Below are 11,781 nucleotides of genomic sequence, written 5' to 3' on the forward strand. Positions count from 1 at the left end.
TTATAGTAGCTATTTTTTCCCAATGAAGACAGTGCTTCATAGAATATCATTTTAAAAAATCAGAATCTTCAGGGTTAAATTTCCCATCTAAGCTAATTAGCAATGTCTGGTTTACAGTTACTACTGATCCAATGAAACAGTACATTGTTATGGCTGAGCTTGTAGAGAAATAGTACTCAAATTAAAAATAAGACCTATACAAACACAAAGCATAATACAGCCTGATGTACTTCGTGGTAGAGAGCCAAAAAACTGTGTCTCTTTAGAATGTAATAACATATACGGGTCAGTAATTCAGCAGTTCTTTGCAAAAAGAAACTCACAGTATTCTAAAATGTTCAGAAAAGGCATAAACGTACTTAGTCAACACATCTGCTCCTTAAATACCTTACAATTCCAACATCATAATTCCAGTGCTTAAAAATAAGTCTCCACACCAATTAACCAAAATCAGACAATCTATCTGATATTAGAAACAGGCATCTATTCCAGTGCATGCACCAACATAATTTCCATCTGCAGAATCTTTATAACTGATATCACACATCCAAGCCAGAATAAACAGAGTTAGACTTGCTGATCACAGGATATTTTTAAAACAAGAAAAAACTAGTTTACCTGTAAATCAATGGAAACATTAATAGGTTTCATTAAAAAACAAGAAGTTGCTCCAGTAGCTTTTAAAAAATCTAGTAATTTAGTTACAAATAAATTTTTAAGGATTCCTTACACTTCCTGTCACTTAGGCTGACAGGACACATTTTTAATGACATTTCCCAGTCACAGAGCCCTCTCTAAAAGCCTCACAGAAATGCTGCTAAAATTGGGGGTTTCTGGAAGGAGCTTCAGAAGGATGAGACTGTACTAAAAACTGTGGCAAAATGCTCCTCAAAACAATTCCCAGAGGAAAAAGTTACATACATATTTCCATCCCGTGTGGTCTGTATTTTCCAGAGTACACACCATGCTTGCTTTTCACCTTTTTCATTACAAAATAAAGCCGCTGAATCTGGAACCGGGATTGTTTCCTACTCTAAACTGGCATTTAAAGGAGTTGTAGAAGGCAGTTTCGCTATTTTAAACAACCAGCACTACTGAGGAGAGAAACACAGCAAAAGAAGCCCATGCCGGAGGTCGGTCCCCCGCAGTGTCCCTCGGGCGCTGCGGGACGCGCTGGGCACACCGCGGCCGCCGGGGACGGGCGCTGCCCAACGCGGGCCCGCGCTGCCGCCAGAGGGAGCCAGGGAGCGAGCCCAGACCCGGCCCATCAGAGCCAGAGCTCTGACCAGTTGATAAATACAACATTATTTTTCACATTACCATACTGTACTTAACAACAGTATGTTTTCTCTTGTAAATGCTTCCAACTGAAAGGTACTAAAGCACTTTTAGGTGTTACGGAGGACTGCCACTACTCTTTTGCAAATGGTGGGGAGAGACCCACCTGAGGCTGAGCCTTCCTTCGACAGAACCGCCTTCAGTACTCAGCCAATGCTGTTCCTGCCTTACCTCCGTCTGCTCAAGCAGTGTAGTGTCGCTTAAATACCTAAAATACCTATTTCTGTCGGTCACAAAAATACTGGAATTATTATAGGGAGTTGTAAAATTCAGTAAAGTAGAACTGTGAGCTCCATTGCCGCTGATATTGATGTCTGATGGGGTGTATCCTGACCTCAAGGCACACACACACTGTATCACCGCTGCCAGAGGAGCTCCTGCGCGGCCTGTCCAGGCAAACTGCTGCGGAGCATCAAGGAGATGCAGGCCGTAATCAAATATCACTTTTTTCTAACAGGTGCCTCACGTCAGCCACAGATACAACACCTCCCTCACCGTGCTGGCCTCTTCCCACCCCTGATGGAGCGGGGCTGTGTGAGGCTCAGCAGGGCCGTGCAAGGCTCTGAGGGGCCGTGAGCGGCTCTGAGAGGCCATGAGTGGGTATGAGGGGCCGTGCGGGGCTCTGAGGGGCCGTGCGGGGCCCCAAGTGCCTCTGAGGGGCCGTGTGGGGCTCTGCGGGGCCGTGCGGAGCTGTGAGGAGCCCTCAGGTGCCGCGCGCCGCGGGCGGCGGTGACGTTGTCTCCGTCGCGCGCCCCGCACGCGGCGGCCGAGCCTCCAGGAGCTCGTTGCCCTGGCGACGCCCCACGCGTGCGCACAGCACCGCCGCCTTCTCCGGCCCGTGAGGCGGCGCCGCGCCGGTGACAGCGCAGCCCTCTTGGCCTGATCCGACCCCACCGCCACCCCCGCGGCCGAGCGCGGGGTTCCCCCATCCTCCCTTCCCTCGCTCACCGAGAACTCTTCCGCCCGGCGGGGCGGGTGCGTGGTAGCGATTATTCGGCGATCCCCGCGGGAACCAGGCGGATACGGAGGAATGCCGAGCCCCGCGCGTGACGTCACGGGCCGGCGGGAGGCGCGCACGCGCTGTCGGTCTGGTGGCCGCTGGCCCCGGCGGGCCGGGACCGAGCGCGGCTCAGCTCGGGAGGCTCGGTCAGGGGCTCCCCCAGCGCCGGCACCGGCCGGCAGCGCAGCCCTGCCCCGCTCCGAGGGTCCTGCGAGGGGCCTGGCGCCTGCCCGCTTCCTCACGCTCCGTAACCGGAAGGACCCGGCCTTCACCGGGAGCCCGAGCGTGTCACTGCCCCGTGGAGCCCGGGAAGGGCCACCCCGCGCGGTGGGGCCGGGCTGTCGCTGCCACCAGCCCGTGTGTGGCTCGGGCGATTGCCCCCAGCTGGCTGGGAAGGCGGATCAGTGGCTGTGGTTCGGGCTCTCTGCTGGCACAGCATCCATTTATCAGGTGCTCTGCCGTGCTTGCGGTTAGCGCGTTCCTGAAGTCATTTGTGTCCTCCAGGAGCCACTGTGAACTTGGATTTGTTGGGGGATAAAACCCTGTTCTTTCAGTTCAACACAGCCATACAAAGTTTGCCAGGTCCCGCAGGAGAGCTTCCTTGGAGAAAAAAAGTTGCCTCCTGAAATGGTTCCCAATGGAAGTTACTAGTTAGGTGTCACAACTGAACTGAATCAGGCAGCAGTTAAATAACCAGTGTGTACTGTTGGAACAGAACTGCTGTGGGGTTGGAATTGTACCCGGCTCCTGTAGCCATGCACCCCAGCAGGACGTTGGGAAGCGCAGTGCAGAGTGTGCAGTGGCAGCACTGCAGAGAGATGGACTCGTCCCCCTTTCACAGGCCCCTGTTACTCTCCAGCCACACTGAGACCTGCTCAAGGAAAGCAAATAAACTATCACTTGTTTGTGTCACCTGCCTAGGAGTTAAAAGCTGTATCATTTATGTAGTTTTTCAGGAAGCTGTCCTGCTCTAGTTCCAGCTAGAAAGCTTGGTAGCTCATAAAACATGCTTTTCAGTTTTCCTACCGTTTTTGCCTATGGAGCCAGAGTCTTTCAAAGTAAATTAAATCTAGTGCTGTTAAATGAGTGCTGTTCTATTCTGTTCCACTTCTATTGATGCAAACAAAGGCATGGAGACTTCTTGTGAGTTTGGGAAGGTAAATCTGGAGCTTGCTTTTCTACCCATATCAAATTTCTCATCAGTAGGAACACTGATTCCTAAATCCTTGCTCTAAAGGGCTTTAAATGGCATTTGGTGGTTATGAGAACACAGTGCACTGAGGAGGTTATGCCTCTCATTAGGAGGAATGTCCTGAGCACAGATAAGTACATTCTGTACTGTATAATGCACAAATACAGCCCCATATTTCCCAATATGTTTTGCTGAAATTATTGGAATTAAGAGATTTAGAGCAGCAGATCATTGCTATAAATTGTTATGTATAATGGAACCACATGTGCAGTATACTTCAGGTCTTTAATTTGTTAGGGGCTAAATGTTTACTAGACTATGGCACAGTTACTATTCCCTACAGTCGCCTTGAAAATGAAATACCCCTTTAACAATGCAAAGATAATGAGCTGTACTGTAAGATAAGGTGGTTACCAGAATTCAGGAATGACAGAATCCAATTAATTTAACATGAGTTAATGCAAGATCAAATTTACTACAGTTGGATGCAGTTTGTAATTGAAAGTTCCATTACAGCATGTTTTTACATGTTATCTCCTATCAGAAGAGATCTCAAAAGAGCAAATCCTCTATTTTGAACCGCAGCAATGTGTTTAAAATATCATAAATAACTCTTTCCTTACAGGTTTGCTGTGAGGAACTTCAGGTCCCAAGAGCCCAGTTGTGCACAAGGGGCTGTGCTCTTGCTCTTTCTCACAAGGGACTGAGCTTAAAGAGAAACCTAGGTTTCGTCTTTGACTGCTTTGTTGGGCAGCCCTTCCCTTGTTACTTGTTCATCCCTTTTCCTATTTTCCAGTCTTCTGAGTGATCACCCCTCTTTGTTTTTTGGGTGGGAGGGGTGAAATCAGCCCTCTAGTCAAATAAACCTTTCAACCTCCTAACTTCAAAATAAACACTTTTATTGTGGACAGTCCAAGCTCCTTAGGCAAAGCTTTAGGTCTCAAATCCAAAAGATACGCTGTGTCCTTTTAATAAATTCATAGTGGAAACTCACTATTTGCCCATTCCTGTGGTGTTATGGAGGTTTTCAATGATTCTGGTTTAGGTTTCGGGATTAGGTGAAACCAGAGTGCCTTAAACCTCTTTAGAGGTTTGGGATTAGGTCTGCATCAGGCCTAATATAGCCTTTCTGTGCAAGGCTAAATTAAATGGCAGGAGTATTTGTTGTGCACTGATTCACAGGTGTTTGGCAAAATACCAGAAAACATAAAGAAACCACTGGAAGAATCATGAAGGCAAAGCCATGGAAACATGAGTATTAGCTAAGTACTGAGGTATCACTTGCAACTGTGGGGTCTTTCAGACTGCTTTTAAGTGATTTTAAGCATGGATATAATTTTTATGTGTCTCTTTCACATGAATGCGAGTAAATTGAAGATCTGTCGTGCAAATGGATCGTGGATTTTATTTGGGTATTACATTCTGGTAATTTCTGCCTGTTTTATAGCAAATGTATATTAAAGTTTGTCAAACAGCTGATATCACTGAAACTCTATTGTTTTATTGTACACATAAATTCTACTCCTCCTCTGGAGCATGCATTGGCCTGACAGAATATGCTAGGTCACGAGGAGAAAAATGCAATAGATTTATGCCTACCATTAAAACACTGGCCTGTCTGGCCCAGGAGGCAGAGGCATTTGCCTCACTGATGACCGTGGGCTAACTGGAGGAATTAATTTCATTGTTTAGGCTGTCTACTGTGAGGCTTTTCAGCACTTTTCACTCCCTTTGTCTCTGGTAGGGCAATTTCTCCTCTATGTGCTCAGTTCTGTAGTTTGTAACACAGGCAAGGCCTGACCTCCTGGCCATCCCCTGGGGTACTGTGTGAGCTAAGCAGGTTGCATCAAGCAGAAGTGCAACTCATTGCTGCAGGATCTCTGCAAGCTGCAGCAGCTGGTTTGGCTGCATTTGTAGGGAAAAGCTGATGCCTGGCTCCGCAAAGCCCGAGCCTGGCATCAACAGAAGCCAGGGATGGGGAGGCAAAGCACAGTGCCCAGTAGTTCAGCTCCTACAGCTGCCCTAAATCAGCCCTTATCTGAGCATAACTATCTCCTCACACTAAAGTATTCCCTTCACAGATTTTGTGCCTGCCAGCCCTTTTTTTGAAAAGGATAGTTTGACTGCATTTATCTGCCCAGAAACAGATTTTAACTTCACTTGTAGACTTGCCTGTATTTAGAAAGTTAACTAGATCTCAAGAATTGCAGGGCTTCTCTGCAGGTTTCTGCCATACCAACAATGAGCTCTCTTGCTGCAAGCTTTTTTTTGCATTCCTATGTTCCAAGTGTTCTGATCAGCAGTGCATACAGCCAGGTCCTGTTTTCTCATGTCTGCTTGCAAAAGCAAAACAGAAACAGTTAAATCAAGTTTAACAAGAGTATGTCTCCTCCAATCAGATGAGCTGTAAAATAAGAGGGAGGCTAACTAAAAGGATTTAATAATCTTAGAATCTGTAGAAAACATTATTTATGGCTTAAGAGCTACACAAGTCTTGAGCTTTAAATGTAAGTTCTTTCCTTCTTTAATGGTGCATGTAAGGAAGAGCAAGAGAGAAATGTTCCAGTCAAGGACAAAATCATAAAATAATGAGCAGAAGAAGAATGAAATGAAAGTATTAGGGGCCAGGGGAGGCTGAGTGGGAGTTTGTCTTCATACATGATTGATCTAAACTTGAAAAGGAAAAAAATAAAAGACTCCTCATCTTTAAACAAGATGGTTATTTGAGCATAAATAACAGTCTCATGTCAAATATGCTGCTATTTCCAATGGAGTCTTTTCACTACAAAACCACAACATTCTCAGCCCTAATCTCCTCAGATAAAACAATACGGCTGGTGGCTGTGAATGAGCACTTTGAAACCAACCTCTGAAAACAGCAACACGTTCAGGGTGAAGAGAACTGAGGAGACAAAGAGCTGCTGTTTATAGATCTTTGCCAAGTGAGGCCCCACCTGGCTTGCTTGGGAACGTGCTGTAACACCTGAGAATTGTTTCTCTTTGGTGGAAAGTCCAGCTCAGCACAGCCAGCCCAGGGGACTGGGGCTATTGATGTATCTCTGAGTTTGGTCCTGCACCAGGCTGAGCTGTCACTGAAACCTGCAGCAGTGAAATATCAAAGTCCTCTTGCATGCTTGAGCCTTGAGGTGTGTGTGGAAGGGTATGGTGAGAACAAATAGCTGGGCTCTCTGTGACAAGGAGCTCTCCTCCTTTCCCAATTTGCAGCCACAAGGTGATGTCCCCTCCCTTGTGCTGACCCCAGCACTCATCTGAGCAGCATCAGGGCTGATGAAGGCAGGAGCAAGGTGCCAGGAAAGGAGAGGGCCTGGAAGGGAGAGCGGTCACACTGGAAGAGACCTGCCCTGAGCAGTGGCACCAAAAGGAGCAGGCCAGCTGGGACACAAAGGTTTCCATCCAGAAAATGACATCTCACCTTAAGCAGGAAGCTCATTTCCCTCCACAGTCAGTGAGGAAAAGCAGGCTATTAACACATAGGAACATCCTTTTTTTCTTATTCCACTGTTTCCTAACATCACACACTCCAACACAAGCTTTGAAATCCAGAAATGTCATCCCATGGGAAGTGGGAGAAGACTTTTGTCTCAGCACAGCCCCCCAGCTGTTCTCTGACTAGAAGGACCTTGCACTGGTGGTGGGGGACATCCTATGGCAGCAAGACTTGGAGCAGGATCAAATGAGGAAACACTGTGACATTTGCACTTTCATGTGGGTTTTAGGGGCACTGTCTATAACTCAGAAAAATTCTGATATTTTTGAGCCTCTTTCAGAAAAAGAAGGAAATGAACTGGGCATTGTTCTCCTCAAAGAGATCACTGTAAAATGGCCTTTGGACATGGTCTGGAGGCATCAGCTGCACAACCTCCCCATCAGTGCTACCCTTCCAGCAAAGCTTCTGAGGCAGGGCTCAGATGAGAGAGATGTTGACAGGATGCCAAATCCTAACCCTCTGGAACGAGACAGAAAAGAGAACCAAATGGCAAACCTGTATCTATGTCCAGCTGCAAAAGCCCAAGCTTCTGTTAAGTCTGAAAAAAACCTTTGATCCAAACATTCCCACTTTTTAGGGTTTCCAAACTCAAGTGAAAACACAGCAGTTTCACTCTAGCTTGAAACACAGCTTCATACCTTTGATTTCTGAGGAGAGATCATTTTTCCTGGGGTGAGGCACGTGGACAGCAACAGATCCCTCATGTCTGGTCCAGACAGGCCAACCAAAGGCTTAAGTGGACACACACAGAACCAGCAGCATGTGATAGGATTTAGTGCAAGGAAATCAAACTCTCTGCTCCACCTCCTGAGCTTATCCTTTAAAGACCAGTCCTGTGCTCACAGCTGGAGTTTATGTGAGTCCTGCCTTATTAATTAACTGAAGCCAGTGCCTTTTCCCCCTGAATTCCAACAGAAGCAATTAGAAAGCAGATACTTCACACATAACAGCTGGTTCATTTAACCCGCTGCTCATGCTATTGTCTCCCCTCCCCCAGTCAACTCACATCCCCCTTTTCCATGTAATGGAGAGGGACAGTAAAATCAAGTGGCAAAAGCAAGGGCAGCAGATAACCATATTCTTAATAAAATCATCTAATGTAACGCTGAAAGCAGAGAATTGTTGTTGAGGCCACAGTTCTGAGCAGGGAATCGTAACATTCACTCACCAGATGGGAAAAAGAGCCTAGGCTGTCTACAGTGTCCTCCTTATGAGGGGATCTGTATCAAAGTAGCAGCATATTTTCTTCACTGAAGGCTGTTGATGTCATTAGAGCAAGTCTCATTTTTACTTAAGACCAGAGTTAAGAGTCACATAAAATTGGCACAGGTGAAGGCACCAGGCCCCTTAAGTTGTGGAATGTGACTCTCTGGGAACTTTTTGAATGTTCATGTACCTCCAATTTATTTATGTTTGGGCAAGCCAGCACCAGAGCTTCTCCTCGTTGCTTCTCAGTATAAATACAGCCTCAATCCTGCCATTAGGCCTGTAAAAAACCCACTCTATCCATTAAATTTGCCCCACACCCAAGACAGATCCAGTTACAGCAGAGCAGTTCTGCCCCACTCTGTGTTACACACATCTCTGGGAGATGCTATGAACATAAAATTAAACTCATAGCCAAAAACATTCACCATGACACTGGAAGTGAAATCTGCTCTTGCCAAACTACCCAAAATGCACGTTCTGCCCCCAAGCAAGTACTCCAGAGGCTGGATCTGGATTTAAGGAAAGTTCAGAAGGAAACCAAGTTTACAGGAATGGAGATTAATTTTCTTCTGTGAAACACTTCTGAAGCAGTGAAGTAATTTCAGTCTATTTGAGGCAAAGGGATGATTAAGAGTCACATTTCTTTTCTTAGATGGCTAGTATTTTTTTAATATGGAATTTATGGGTAAAATACAGCTCTTGTCCCACACAGGGCATCTGCTCATAGCATACAGGAGTAATAACAAGAGTAGACAGCCAAAGTACCCAGTGCTGAGAGATTTTTCTGCTAGATGATTCTTCACTGATCCTGAAATCAGGCAGCATTAAGATGACATTTTCAGCTATAATATGGGGAAGATTTAGATCCAACCATAAACTTCCCATTTCCTTCCTCAAAGAGGTTCCTATCAGAGAGACTGCTGTTGCAGCCAGCCAGATGTTTGCCATCTTTATTACAAATTTTCATGTATCTTACAACACCTACATACTGTACAGCAGACAGATGATGCAGCTATCTAATACCTACATTATAGACATGAAGAACAAGTTAGGAGGGATTAAATTATCTGCCCAGCTTCCCACAAGACAACATAGGTGTGGCTAGAAATCAAAACTCCAAGCTTCTAATTTTTGCTGTGTTATACTAATCTTTTTGTATGCTTTGCTGGAAAAAAAAAAAAAAACCAAAATACCCAACACATTTCTGTAACATGTTTGTTGGTTGAAATATGGGCACTTCTAATCAAACTAAAAGATTAGCATATTTTAGAAACTGTTACAGCTGATTAGTACACTGGTCCCCCTTTTTTATCTCCTAGATCTTTCTAGAGGAAGAAAAATAAAAGGGAAGGGCATCTTTTTCTAACTGCAAAGGCTCCAGCTAATGAGAGTAGAAATCGTATTTTATTTTTTTGGCAGTTAATGGTAAACACTATTATTAAAGCTATAATAAGATCAGCAAATGTTGTATGAAATATTAGTGATGTCTGAGCACAAAGCAGAGTCCCCATTTCTTTAGTTAAAATTACAAAATGATTAACAGCCCAATTAAAAACATTTTTGTTTTTGACATGATAAATTATACTTTATCTACCTATCTGTGGATATAATTGATTATTTTATCCGTTTGCTGTTGGCTGTCATTAAAAAAGACAGATACCATGGCTTTCTGGCCTCTCTTCCACTGAGAGAAAGAACAAATCCTGCTATTAACGACAGACAGGATCATTATGAAAAAATTCCATTTGCCACTAGGCAACATAGCCGAGTTCCAGTAATTATTGTATTAGTCAAGCCGTTGAGAAGTTCCATAAAATTGAGAGAGTTTTTAAGAAGCATCCAACATTATTTGGCAACTTTTGTGATGTAACAATTAAAACCATGCTCCAGGCCCCAAAATGTGCAGGAGATTGCCAAAATCAGATAAAACCCTAGAGGGCCCCTGACTTGCAAAGGGGAAAAAAAAAATCAAACTGTTTACTTTTAGGATCAGACATTCATCAACGTTTGGCTTTTGTTTCAGCTGGTGTCAGATAATAACAGCACCACGTTTTCAGTTGGCTTCTAACAAAACTCTGCACTGTTCCATGTCAGGTCCCAGGGTGACACTGGCCTCTCCTCATGGACCTGATGCTACCAGCTTTGCTTGGCAGATCAGATACCTGGGGGCACTCAGCAGTGCCTTCTGCAGTGAATCACATCTGTAATCCACCAGTAGCATCAACAAATCACTGGGGAGAAATGCAAGTTATTCCTTCCTCTGACATCTAGGAGCTGAGCCAGGCAACACCCCAAATTATCAGGGCTGCAGGGGATAAAGCAGAAGTCTCCTGTCCATGTACCCCATTAACCTGTCAAGGAACTGATAAAAAAATCACACTCGAAAACTGCTAAGGGAAATTGCTACTGAACAAAACTTACAGCCAAGTTTATAATTTACCTACTTCTCTACTGAGTGGTGTTAAGGAATAATGATGTACAGTACCAAAAATGAAGGTACAGGATCAGACTTCTGCAATGGAAAGTGAAGTTGCAAAATGTAGGCTTGGTTTAGCTTAATGAAGACTACAGGAAGCACTTCTAGAGCACATCTGTTTGCAAAGGAGCTTCTCCCTTCCTAAAATAACATGCCTGGGTCAGAAAGTTGCAATGTTTTAAAGCAACAGTTTCCATGGCAGTCAGAGGGAGCTGGGATAGTGCTGTTGTCACCAGGAACAGCAGCAGGGCAGGGTTTAGCACCAGCACCTGCCAGTCTCCACCTGGAACATGCTGTACCCGGCAGGACAGATAAAAAGATACTCTGGAGCCTGCCATGATATGGCCTTTCATCACCCAGCTCTGGCACTGGAGATGGCTGCCAGCTGTGAGGGCCTGCTGACCTATTTAATAAAAAAGATCAAACCCACAACCCTTAGCAATAATGGCTTTTATCTGATGTAAATGGGAACGGTGGCACAGCACCACAGGCCACGGGCAGCCCTTGAACCATATGTTGGATTGCCAAGGCAAAGGCTCAGACTTGTGGAGAGAGGGTGTGTGAAAGAAAAGCTGCTCCTCTCTTGCAGCTCTGAAACTGATCTTGCTGCTCTGCAAGGCATGCCTGAGTCCTAATAAGCTCAGGAATCAGCTAATGCTGGAAGCTTGTGCCACATTTTCCAGCACATTTAACCTCTAGTTTGGGTCTGGCAATTGCTAGGGTGTGGTGAGATGTGTTGCTATAGGAGTATAAAACCCTATTAACTACTGGCTGCTTTTGGGAGACAGCATGGCCTTGTAGTTTTCTTCAGCAGAACTAAAGCACATATTTGTGGTAGTATTCAGTTCTCTTGCATTTGGAGCTGTCAGCTAGGAAGAAGCATCCTAGGTCAGCTCAAGAACTTAGGTCAGTAGCTGTCAGTGTGGAGAATGAATTCTTATTCTTGATTTCATGAATAAATTGTGCCAAATCTTCAACATATTAGTGTCAGATGAAGACCTAGCAAGTTTTTTAGATATATGTTATTTATTAGCATTTAAACTTCTATTATTAAAAGA

At 45.0% G+C, this 11,781-nt stretch overlaps 1 protein-coding gene across 1 annotated transcript in view; it reads right to left on the bottom strand.

Moving 5' to 3' along the window:
* Positions 1 to 2,368, bottom strand: part of GNB1L (G protein subunit beta 1 like) — a 44,413-nt gene extending 42,045 nt beyond the window's left edge. Inside the window, exon 1 of the mRNA XM_058816841.1 lies at positions 2,287 to 2,368. The gene's annotated coding sequence lies outside the window, so the exon portion shown is untranslated. The remainder of the gene's footprint in view (positions 1 to 2,286) is intronic.
* Positions 2,369 to 11,781: the final 9,413 nt, after the last annotated feature.

The sequence above is a fragment of the Ammospiza caudacuta genome, chromosome 18 (genome assembly GCF_027887145.1).
Source record: "Ammospiza caudacuta isolate bAmmCau1 chromosome 18, bAmmCau1.pri, whole genome shotgun sequence".
NCBI classification, from domain to species: domain Eukaryota; kingdom Metazoa; phylum Chordata; class Aves; order Passeriformes; family Passerellidae; genus Ammospiza; species Ammospiza caudacuta.